The following is a 12,467-nucleotide window of genomic DNA, read 5'->3' as shown; positions in this document are numbered from 1 at the left end:
GCTTGATAACCTAATTAACAGAACTGCCAGCTGTCTGTATAGGGAGGGAGGGATGGATGGATGGATGGAGGAGGAGGCATGGATGGAGGGGAGGGGGGATTGAGTGGGGATGGATAGGGGAGGGAGGGATTGATGGAGGGGAGGGAAGGATGGAAAGAGGGGGTAGAGCTGGAGAGAAAGAGGTGGAGAGAAAGAGAGAGGTGGAAAGAGAGAGGGTAGAGATGGAGAGAGAGAGCGAAAGAGGGGTGGAAAGAGATGAGGAGGAGGACGTCCCTGTATTCAGGCCAGTTGCTGTGTGTTTAGAGACTGGAGAGAGAACCTAGGTCTGTTCCTAGGGGAAGCTGATCCTAGGTCTGTACCTAGGGGAACCGGATCCCAGGTCTGTACCTAGGGGAAGCTGATCCTAGGTCTGTACCTAGGGGAAGCTGATCCTAGGCCTGTACCTAGGGGAAACTGATCCTAGGGGAAGCTGATCCTAGGTCTGTACCTAGGGGAAGCTGATCCTAGGGGAAGCTGATCCTAGGTTTGATCCTAGGGGATGCTGATCCTAGGTCTGATGCTAGGGGAAACTGATCCTAGGTCTGTACCTAGGGGATGCTGATCCTAGGTCTGTACCTAGGGGAAGCTGATCCTAGGGGAAGATGATCCTAGGTCTGATCCTAGGTCTGTACCTAGGGGAAGCTGATCCTAGGTCTGTACCTAGGGGAAGCTGATCCTAGGTCTGTACCTAGGGGATGCTGATCCTAGGTCTGTACCTAGGGGAAACTGATCCTTGGGGATGCTGTTCCTAGGGGAAGCTGATCCTATGTCTGTACCTAGGGGAAGCTGATCCTAGGTCTGTACCTAGGGGATGCTGATCCTAGGTCTGATCCTAGGGGAAACTGATCCTAGGTCTGTACCCAGAGGATGCTGATCCTAGGTCTGATCCTAGGTCTGTACCTAGGGGAAGCTGATCCTAGGTCTGTACCTAGGGGATGCTGATCCTAGGTCTGTACCTAGGGGAAACTGATCCTAGGTCTGTACCTAGGGGATGCTGTTCCTAGGTCTGTACCTAGGGGATGCTGTTCCTAGGTCTGTACCTAGGGGAAACTGATCCTAGGGGATTCTGATCCTAGGGGAAGCTGATCCCATGTCTGTACATAGGGGAAGCTGATCCTAGGTCTGTACCTAGGGGAAGCTGATCCTAGGTCTGTACCTAGGGGAAGCTGATCCTAGGTCTGTACCTAGGGGAAGCTGATCCTAGGTCTGTACCTAGGGGAAACTGATCCTAGGTCTGTACCTAGGGGAAACTGACCCCAGGTCTGTTCCTAGGTCTGTACCTAGGGGAAACTTCTATGTGTGTGTGTGTGTGTGTGTGTTCCTGTCTACGTGTGTGTGTGTGTGTGTTCGTGTCTACGTGTGTGTGTGTGTGTGTGTGTGTGTTCCTGTCTCCGCACAACCTCTTTTCTTCATGCTAATTTAATCACTGAAAGGAAAGGAGGGGAGAGATGGATCTGGGAGTGGAGGAGGAGACGGAGGGAGGGAGGGAGGGGAGAGATGGATCTGGGAGTGGAGGAGGAGGGGATGGAGGGAGAGGAGAGATGGATCTGGGAGTGGAGGAGGAGACGGATGGAGGGAGAGGAGAGGTGGATCTGGGAGTGGAGGAGGAGACGGGATGGAGGGAGAGGAGAGATGGATCTGGGAGTGGAGGAGGAGACGGACGGATGGAGGGAGAGGAGAGATGGATCTGGGAGTGGAGGAGGAGACGGGATGGAGGGAGAGGGTGATGGATCTGGGAGTGGAGGAGGAGACGGAGGGAGGGAGAAGGTGATGGATCTGGGAATGGAGGAGGAGACAGGGATGGAGGGAGAGGGTGATGGATCTTGGAGTGGAGGAGGAGACGGAGGGAGGGAGAGGGTGATGGATCTGGGAGTGGAGGAGGAGACGGAGGGAGGGAGAGGGTGATGGATCTGGGAGTGGAGGAGGAGACGGGGGAGGGGAGAGATCGATCTGGGAGTGGAGGAGGAGACTGAGGGAGGGGAGAGATGGATCTGGGAGTGGAGGAGGAGACGGGATGGAGGGAGAGGGTGATGGATCTGGGAGTGGAGGAGGAGACGGAGGGAGGGGAGAGATGGATCTGGGAGTGGAGGAGGAGACGGAGGGAGGGGAGAGATGGATCTGGGAGTGGAGGAGGAGACGGAGGGAGGGGAGAGATGGATCTGGGAGTGGAGGAGGAGACGGAGGGAGGGGAGAGATGGATCTGGGAGTGGAGGAGGAGACGGAGGGAGGGGAGAGATGGATCTGGGAGTGGAGGAGAAGGAGATGGGGATGGAGGGAGAGGGTGATGGATCTGGGAGTGAGGAGGAGACGGGGATGGAGGGAGAGGGTGATGGATCTGGGAGTGGAGGAAGAGACGAGGATGGAGGGAGAGGAGAGATGGATCTGGGAGTGGAGTTGGAGACGGGGATGGAGGGAGAGGGTGATGGATCTGGGAGTGGAGGAGGAGACGGGATGGAGGGAGAGGGTGATGGATCTGGGAGTGGACGAAGAGACGGGGATGGAGGGAGAGGGTGATGGATCTGGGAGTGGAGGAGGAGACGGGGATGGAGGGAGAGGGGGATGGATCTGGGAGTGGAGGAGGAGACGGGGATGGAGGGAGAGGAGAGATGGATCTGGGAGTGAGGAGAAGGAGAAGAGGATGGAGGGAGAGGGTGATGGATCTGGGAGTGAGGAGACAAGGATGGAGGGAGAGGAGAGATGGATTTGGGAGTAAGGAGAAGAGGATGGAGGATCTGGGAGTGGAGGAGCAGACGGAGGGAGGGGAGAGATGGATCTGGGAGAAGGGGATGGAGGGAGAGGGTGATGGATCTGGGAGTGAGGAGGGAGAGGGTGATGGATCTAGGAGTGGAGGAGGAGACTGGGATGGATCTGGGAGTGAGGAGGAGGAGACTGGGATGGATCTGGGAGTGAGGAGAAGGAGACGGGGATGGAGGGAGAGGAGAGATGGATCTGGGAGTGAGGAGAAGGAGAAGAGGATGGAGGGAGAGGGTGATGGATCTGGGAGTGAGGAGAAGGAGGGAGAGGGTGATGGATCTGGGAGTGAGGAGAAGGAGGGAGAGGGTGATGGATCTGGGAGTGAGGAGAAGGAGGGAGAGGGTGATGGATCTGGGAGTGAGGAGAAGGGGATGGAGGGAGAGGGTGATGGATCTGGGAGTGAGGAGAAGGAGGGAGAGGGTGATGGATCTGGGAGTGAGGAGAAGGAGGGAGAGGGTGATGGATCTGGGAGTGAGGAGAAGGAGGGAGAGGGTGATGGATCTGGGAGTGAGGAGAAGGAGGGAGAGGGTGATGGATCTGGGAGTGAGGAGAAGGAGGGAGAGGGTGATGGATCTGGGAGTGAGGAGACGGGGATGGAGGGAGAGGGTGATGGATCTGGGAGTGAGGAGAAGGAGGGAGAGGGTGATGGATCTGGGAGTGAGGAGACGGGGATGGAGGGAGAGGAGAGATGGATCTGGGAGTGAGGAGAAGGAGGGAGAGGGTGATGGATCTGGGAGTGGAGAAGGAGATGGAGGGAGAGGGTGATGGATCTGGGAGTGAGGAGAAGGAGGGAGAGGGTGATGGATCTGGGAGTGAGGAGAAGGAGACGGGGATGGATCTGGGAGTGAGGAGAAGGAGGGAGAGGGTGATGGATCTGGGAGTGAGGAGAAGGAGGGAGAGGGGGATGGATCTGGGAGTGAGGAGAAGGAGGGAGAGGGTGATGGATCTGGGAGTGAGGAAAAGGAGGGAGAGGGTGATGGATCGGGGAGTGAGGAGAAGGAGGGAGAGGTTGATGGATCTGGGAGTGAGGAGGAGGAGGGAGAGGGTGATGGATCTGGGAGTGGAGGAGAAGGAGAAGAGGATGGAGGGAGACGGGGATGGATCTGGGAGTGGAGAAGGGGATGGAGGGAGAGGGTGATGGATCTGGGAGTGAGGAGACGGGATGGAGGGAGAGGAGAGATGGATCTGGGAGTGAGGAGAAGGAGGGAGAGGGTGATGGATCTGGGAGTGAGGAGACGGGATGGAGGGAGAGGAGAGATGGATCTGGGAGTGAGGAGAAGGAGGGAGAGGGTGATGGATCGGGGAGTGAGGAGACGGAGGGAGGGAGGGGAGAGATGGATCTGGGAGTGGAGGAGGAGGGGATGGAGGGAGAGGAGAGATGGATCTGGGAGTGGAGGAGGAGACGGATGGAGGGAGAGGAGAGGTGGATCTGGGAGTGGAGGAGGAGACGGGATGGAGGGAGAGGAGAGATGGATCTGGGAGTGGAGGAGGAGACGGATGGAGGGAGAGGAGAGATGGATCTGGGAGTGGAGGAGGAGACGGGATGGAGAGAGAGGGTGATGGATCTGGGAGTGGAGGAGGAGACAGAGGGAGGGAGAAGGTGATGGATCTGGGAGTGGAGGAGGAGACAGGGATGGAGGGAGAGGGTGATGGATCTTGGAGTGGTGGAGGAGACGGAGGGAGTGAGAGAGTGATGGATCTGGGAGTGGAGGAGGAGACGGAGGGAGGGGAGAGATGGATCTGGGAGTGGAGGAGAAGGAGACGGAGGGAGAGGGTGATGGATCTTGGAGTGGAGGAGGAGATGGATGAGGGAGAGGGTGATGGATCTGGGAGTGGAGGAGGAGACGGAGGGAGGGAGAGGGTGATGGATCTGGGAGTGGAGGAGGAGATGGGGGAGGGGAGAGATCGATCTGGGAGTGGAGGAGGAGACGGAGGGAGGGGAGAGATGGATCTGGGAGTGGAGGAGGAGACGGGATGGAGGGAGAGGGTGATGGATCTGGGAGTGGAGGAGGAGACGGAGGGAGGGGAGAGATGGATCTGGGAGTGGAGGAGGAGACGGAGGGAGGGGAGAGATGGATCTGGGAGTGGAGGAGGAGACGGAGGGAGGGGAGAGATGGATCTGGGAGTGGAGGAGGAGACTGAGGGAGGGGAGAGATGGATCTGGGAGTGGAGGAGAAGGAGATGGGGATGGAGGGAGAGGGTGATGGATCTGGGAGTGAGGAGGAGACGGGGATGGAGGGAGAGGGTGATGGATCTGGGAGTGGAGGAAGAGACGAGGATGGAGGGAGAGGAGAGATGGATCTGGGAGTGGAGTTGGAGACGGGGATGGAGGGAGAGGGTGATGGATCTGGGAGTGGAGGAGGAGACGGGATGGAGGGAGAGGGTGATGGATCTGGGAGTGGACGAGGAGACGGGGATGGAGGGAGAGGGTGATGGATCTGGGAGTGGAGGAGGAGACGGGGATGGAGGGAGAGGGGGATGGATCTGGGAGTGGAGGAGGAGACGGGGATGGAGGGAGAGGAGAGATGGATCTGGGAGTGAGGAGAAGGAGAAGAGGATGGAGGGAGAGGGTGATGGATCTGGGAGTGAGGAGACGAGGATGGAGGGAGAGGAGAGATGGATTTGGGAGTAAGGAGAAGAGGATGGAGGATCTGGGAGTGGAGGAGCAGACGGAGGGAGGGGAGAAATGGATCTGGGAGTGAGGAGAAGGGGATGGAGGGAGAGGGTGATGGATCTGGGAGAAGGGGATGGAGGGAGAGGGTGATGGATCTGGGAGTGAGGAGGGAGAGTGTGATGGATCTAGGAGTGGAGGAGGAGACTGGGATGGATCTGGGAGTGAGGAGAAGGAGACGGGGATGGAGGGAGAGGAGAGATGGATCTGGGAGTGAGGAGAAGGAGAAAAGGATGGAGGGAGAGGGTGATGGATCTGGGAGTGAGGAGAAGGAGGGAGAGGGTGATGGATCTGGGAGTGAGGAGAAGGAGGGAGAGGGTGATGGATCTGGGAGTGAGGAGAAGGGGATGGAGGGAGAGGGTGATGGATCTGGGAGTGAGGAGAAGGAGGGAGAGGGTGATGGATCTGGGAGTGAGGAGAAGGAGGGAGAGGGTGATGGATCTGGGAGAAGGAGGGAGAGGGTGATGGATCTGGGAGTGAGGAGAAGGAGGGAGAGGGTGATGGATCTGGGAGTGAGGAGACTGGGATGGAGGGAGAGGGTGATGGATCTGGGAGTGAGGAGAAGGAGGGAGAGGGTGATGGATCTGGGAGTGAGGAGACGGGGATGGAGGGAGAGGAGAGATGGATCTGGGAGTGAGGAGAAGGAGGGAGAGGGTGATGGATCTGGGAGTGGAGAAGGAGATGGAGGGAGAGGGTGATGGATCTGGGAGTGAGGAGAAGGAGGGAGAGGGTGATGGATCTGGGAGTGAGGAGAAGGAGACGGGGATGGATCTGGGAGTGAGGAGAAGGAGGGAGAGGGTGATGGATCTGGGAGTGAGGAGAAGGAGGGAGAGGGGGATGGATCTGGGAGTGAGGAGAAGGAGGGAGAGGGTGATGGATTGGGGAGTGAGGAGAAGGAGGGAGAGGGTGATGGATCTGGGAGTGAGGAGAAGGAGAAGAGGATGGAGGGAGAGGGTGATGGATCTGGGAGTGAGGAGAAGGAGGGAGAGGGTGATGGATCTGGGAGTGAGGAGAAGGAGGGAGAGGAGAGATGGATCGGGGAGTGAGGAGAAGGAGTTAGAGGGTGATGGATCTGGGAGTGAGGAGAAGGAGGGAGAGGGTGATGGATCGGGGAGTGAGGAGAAGGAGGGAGAGGGTGATGGATCTGGGAGTGGAGGAGAAGGAGAAGAGGATGGAGGGAGACGGGGATGGATCTGGGAGTGGAGAAGGGGATGGATCTGGGAGTGAGGAGAAGGAGGGAGAGGGTGATGGATCTGGGAGCGAGGAGAAGGAGGGAGAGGGTGATGGATCTGGGAGTGAGGAGAAGGAGGGAGAGGGTGATGGATCTGGGAGTGAGGAGACGGGATGGAGGGAGAGGAGAGATGGATCTGGGAGTGAGGAGAAGGAGGGAGAGGGTGATGGATCGGGGAGTGAGGAGACGGAGGGAGAGGGTGATGGATCTGGAAGTGAGGAGAAGAGGATGGAGGGAGAGGAGAGATGGATCTGGGAGTGAGGAGAAGAGGATGGAGGGAGAGGGTGATGGATCTGGGAGTGAGGTGAAGGAGGGAGAGGGTGATGGATCTGGAAGTGAGGAGGAGGAGGGAGAGGGTGATGGATCTGGGAGTGAGGAGAAGGAGGGAGAGGGTGATGGATCTGGAAGTGAGGAGGAGGAGGGAGAGGGTGATGGATCTGGAAGTGAGGAGGAGGAGGGAGAGGGTGATGGATCTGGGAGTGAGGAGAAGGAGGGAGAGGGTGATGGATCTGGGAGTGAGGAGGAGGAGGGAGAAGAGAGATGGATCTGGGAGTGAGGAGGAGGAGGGAGAGGAGAGATGGATCTGGGAGTGAGGAGGAGGAGGGAGAGGAGAGATGGATCTGGGAGTGAGGAGGAGGAGGGAGAGGAGAGATGGATCTGGGAGTGAGGAGGAGGAGGGAGAGGGTGATGGATCTGGGAGTGAGGAGAAGGGGATGGAGGGAGAGGGTGATGGATCTGGGAGTGAGGAGAAGGAGGGAGAGGGTGATGGATCTGGGAGTGAGGAGATGGAGGGAGAAGGTGATGGATCTGGAAGTGAGGAGAAGGAGGGAGATGGTGATGGATCTGGGAGTGAGGAGAAGGAGGGAGAGGGTGATGGATCTGGGAGTGAGGAGATGGAGGGAGAAGGTGATGGATCTGGGAGTGAGGAGGAGGGAGAAGGTGATGGATCTGGGAGTGAGGAGAAGGAGGGAGAGGAGAGATGGATCTGAGAGTGAGGAGGAGGAGGGAGAGGGTGATGGATCTGGGAGTGAGGAGGAGGAGAGGGTGATGGATCTGGGAGTGAGGAGGAGGAGGGAGAGGGTGATGGATCTGGAAGTGAGGAGGAGGAGGGAGAGGGTGATGGATCTGGGAGTGAGGAGGAGGAGGGAGAGGGTGATGGATCTGGAAGTTAGGAGAAGGAGGGAGAGGGTGATGGATCTGGAAGTGAGGAGAAGGAGGGAGAGGGTGATGGATCTGGAAGTGAGGAGGAGGAGGGAGAGGGTGATGGATCTGGGAGTGAGGAGGAGGAGGGAGAGGGTGATGGATCTGGGAGTGAGGAGGAGTAGAGGGTGATGGATCTGGGAGTGAGGAGGAGGAGGGAGAGGGTGATGGATCTGGAAGTTAGGAGAAGGAGGGAGAGGGTGATGGATCTGGAAGTGAGGAGAAGGAGGGAGAGGGTGATGGATCTGGAAGTGAGGAGGAGGAGGGAGAGGGTGATGGATCTGGGAGTGAGGAGGAGGAGGGAGAGGGTGATGGATCTGGGAGTGAGGAGGAGGAGAGGGTGATGGATCTGGGAGTGAGGAGGAGGAGGGAGAGGGTGATGGATCTGGAAGTGAGGAGGAGGAGGGAGAGGGTGATGGATCTGGGAGTGAGGAGGAGGAGGGAGAGGGTGATGGATCTGGAAGTGAGGAGGAGGAGGGAGAGGGTGATGGATCTGGGAGTGAGGAGGAGGAGAGGGTGATGGATCTGGGAGTGAGGAGGAGGAGGGAGAGGGTGATGGATCTGGGAGTGAGGAGGAGGAGGGAGAGGGTGATGGATCTGGGAGTGGGGAGAAGGAGGGAGAGGGTGATGGATCTGGGAGTGAGGAGAAGGAGGGAGAGGGTGATGGATCTGGGAGTGAGGAGGAGGAGGGAGAGGGGGATGGATCTGGGAGTGGAGTAGAAGGAGGGAGAGGGTGATGGATCTGGGAGTGAGGAGGAGGAGGGAGAGGGTGATGGATCTGGGAGTGAGGAGGAGGAGGGAGAGGGTGATGGATCTGGGAGTGAGGAGGAGGAGGGAGAGGTTGATGGATCTGGGAGTGAGGAGGAGGAGGGAGAGGGTGATGGATCTGGGAGTGAGGAGATGGAGGGAGAGGGTGATGGATCGGGGAGTGAGGAGGAGGAGGGAGAGGGTGATGGATCTGGGAGTGAGGAGATGGAGGGAGAGGGTGATGGATCGGGGATTGAGGAGGGGGAGGGAGAGGGTGATGGATCTGGGAGTGAGGAGGAGGAGGGAGAGGGTGATGGATCTGGGAGTGAGGAGGAGGAGGGAGAGGGTGATGGATCTGGGAGTGAGGAGATGGAGGGAGAGGGTGATGGATCTGGGAGTGAGGAGAAGGAGGGAGAGGGGGATGGATCTGGGAGTGAGGAGAAGGAGGGAGAGGAGAGATGGATCTGGGAGTGGAGGAGAAGGAGGGAGAGGGTGATGGATCTGGGAGTGAGGAGGAGGAGGGAGAGGGTGATGGATCTGGGAGTGAGGAGACTGGGATGGAGGGAGAGGATGATGGATCTGGGAGTGAGGAGAAGGAGGGAGAGGGTGATGGATCTGGGAGTGAGGAGAAGGAGGGAGAGGGTGATGGATCTGGGAGTGAGGAGAAGGAGGGAGAGGAGAGATGGATCTGGGAGTGAGGAGGAGGAGGGAGAGGGTGATGGATCTGGGAGTGAGGAGGAGGAGGGAGAGGGTGATGGATCTGGGAGTGAGGAGAAGGAGGGAGAGGAGAGATGGATCTGGAAGTGAGGAGGAGGAGGGAGAGGGTGATGGATCTGGGAGTGAGGAGATGGAGGGAGAAGGTGATGGATCTGGGAGTGAGGAGGAGGAGGGAGAAGGTGATGGATCTGGAAGTGAGGAGGAGGAGGGAGAGGGTGATGGATCTGGGAGTGAGGAGATGGAGGGAGAGGGTGATGGATCTGGGAGTGAGGAGAAGGCGGGAGAGGGTGATGGATCTGGGAGTGAGGAGAAGGAGGGAGAGGAGAGATGGATCTGGGAGTGAGGAGGAGGAGGGAGAGGGTGATGGATCTGGGAGTGAGGAGGAGGAGGGAGAGGGTGATGGATCTGGGAGTGAGGAGAAGGAGGGAGAGGAGAGATGGATCTGGAAGTGAGGAGGAGGAGGGAGAGGGTGATGGATCTGGGAGTGAGGAGATGGAGGGAGAAGGTGATGGATCTGGGAGTGAGGAGGAGGAGGGAGAAGGTGATGGATCTGGGAGTGAGGAGAAGGAGGGAGAGGAGAGATGGATCTGGGAGTGAGGAGGAGGAGGGAGAGGGTGATGGATCTGGGAGTGAGGAGGAGGAGGGAGAGGGTGATGGATCTGGAAGTGAGGAGGAGGAGGGAGAGGGTGATGGATCTGGGAGTGAGGAGGAGGAGGGAGAGGGTGATGGATCTGGGAGTGAGGAGGAGTAGAGGGTGATGGATCTGGGAGTGAGGAGGAGGAGGGAGAGGGTGATGGATCTGGAAGTAAGGAGAAGGAGTGAGAGGGTGATGGATCTGGAAGTGAGGAGAAGGAGGGAGAGGGTGATGGATCTGGAAGTGAGGAGGAGGAGGGAGAGGGTGATGGATCTGGGAGTGAGGAGGAGGAGGGAGAGGGTGATGGATCTGGGAGTGAGGAGGAGGAGAGGGTGATGGATCTGGGAGTGAGGAGGAGGAGGGAGAGGGTGATGGATCTGGAAGTGAGGAGGAGGAGGGAGAGGGTGATGGATCTGGGAGTGAGGAGGAGGAGGGAGAGGGTGATGGATCTGGAAGTGAGGAGGAGGAGGGAGAGGGTGATGGATCTGGGAGTGAGGAGGAGGAGAGGGTGATGGATCTGGGAGTGAGGAGGAGGAGGGAGAGGGTGATGGATCTGGGAGTGAGGAGGAGGAGGGAGAGGGTGATGGATCTGGGAGTGAGGAGAAGGAGGGAGAGGGTGATGGATCTGGGAGTGAGGAGAAGGAGGGAGAGGGTGATGGATCTGGGAGTGAGGAGGAGGAGGGAGAGGGGGATGGATCTGGGAGTGGAGGAGAAGGAGGGAGAGGGTGATGGATCTGGGAGTGAGGAGGAGGAGGGAGAGGGTGATGGATCTGGGAGTGAGGAGGAGGAGGGAGAGGGTGATGGATCTGGGAGTGAGGAGGAGGAGGGAGAGGGTGATGGATCTGGGAGTGAGGAGGAGGAGGGAGAGGGTGATGGATCTGGGAGTGAGGAGATGGAGGGAGAGGGTGATGGATCGGGGAGTGAGGAGGAGGAGGGAGAGGGTGATGGATCTGGGAGTGAGGAGATGGAGGGAGAGGGTGATGGATCGGGGAGTGAGGAGGAGGAGGGAGAGGGTGATGGATCTGGGAGTGAGGAGGAGGAGGGAGAGGGTGATGGATCTGGGAGTGAGGAGGAGGAGGGAGAGGGTGATGGATCTGGGAGTGAGGAGATGGAGGGAGAGGGTGATGGATCGGGGAGTGAGGAGAAGGAGGGAGAGGGGGATGGATCTGGGAGTGAGGAGAAGGAGGGAGAGGAGAGATGGATCTGGGAGTGGAGGAGAAGGAGGGAGAGGGTGATGGATCTGGGAGTGAGGAGGAGGAAGGAGAGGGTGATGGATCTGGGAGTGAGGAGACTGGGATGGAGGGAGAGGATGATGGATCTGGGAGTGAGGAGAAGGAGGGAGAGGGTGATGGATCTGGGAGTGAGGAGAAGGAGGGAGAGGGTGATGGATCTGGGAGTGAGGAGAAGGAGGGAGAGGAGAGATGGATCTGGGAGTGAGGAGGAGGAGGGAGAGGGTGATGGATCTGGGAGTGAGGAGGAGGAGGGAGAGGGTGATGGATCTGGGAGTGAGGAGAAGGAGGGAGAGGAGAGATGGATCTGGAAGTGAGGAGGAGGAGGGAGAGGGTGATGGATCTGGGAGTGAGGAGAAGGAGGGAGAGGGTGATGGATCTGGAAGTGAGGAGGAGGAGGGAGAGGAGAGATGGATCTGGGAGTGAGGAGGAGGAGGGAGAGGAGAGATGGATCTGGAAGTGAGGAGGAGGAGGGAGAGGGTGATGGATCTGGGAGTGAGGAGGAGGAGGGAGAGGGTGATGGATCTGGGAGTGAGGAGAAGGAGGGAGAGGGTGATGGATCTGGGAGTGAGGAGAAGGAGGGAGAGGGTGATGGATCTGGAAGTGAGGAGGAGGAGGGAGAGGGTGATGGATCTGGGAGTGAGGAGAAGGAGGGAGAGGGTGATGGATCTGGGAGTGAGGAGGAGGAGGGAGAGGGTGATGATCTGGAAGTGAGGAGGAGGAGGGAGAGGGGGATGGATCTGGAAGTGAGGAGGAGGATGGAAGAAAAGAGAGAAGAGGAAAAGAGAGTTTTCAGTGACGTAAAAAATTCCTTGCTCGGGGGTTTCCATGGCTACAGTGACATCACCACACTACAGCTACTTCGTGTGTGAGAGAGACAGACCTCTTATTTCTGCCTCAGTTGATCCATGGTTACTGGCAGTTGCCAGGCAACAGTAGTCATGGAAAAAAAGCAAGTTTCTGAGAGAGAGAGATTCCAGATCTCTGAAAGAACATCTCTGATTGCCATCAATCAGACAAAACAAACACAGACTGATGGAGGTGGAGAGAGAGGACAAACAGACTGATGGAGGTGGAGAGAGAGAGAACAAACACAGACTGATGGAGGTGGAGAGAGAGAGAACAAACACAGACTGATGGAGGGAGGTGGAGAGAGAGAACAAACACAGACTGATGGAGGGAGGTGGAGAGAGAGAACAAACACAGACTGATGGAGGGAGGTGGAGAGAGAGGACAAACACAGAC

At 58.1% G+C, this 12,467-nt stretch overlaps 1 protein-coding gene across 2 annotated transcripts in view; it reads left to right on the top strand.

Moving 5' to 3' along the window:
• The window catches only part of LOC118947749 (monocyte to macrophage differentiation factor 2-like), a 42,080-nt gene that overhangs the window by 2,703 nt on the left and 26,910 nt on the right, over window positions 1-12,467 (top strand). The gene's annotated exons all lie outside the window — the stretch shown is intronic.

This window comes from Oncorhynchus mykiss, unplaced genomic scaffold (assembly GCF_013265735.2).
Source record: "Oncorhynchus mykiss isolate Arlee unplaced genomic scaffold, USDA_OmykA_1.1 un_scaffold_196, whole genome shotgun sequence".
Classification (NCBI taxonomy): domain Eukaryota; kingdom Metazoa; phylum Chordata; class Actinopteri; order Salmoniformes; family Salmonidae; genus Oncorhynchus; species Oncorhynchus mykiss.
This window is presented reverse-complemented; position numbering and strand designations above follow the sequence as displayed.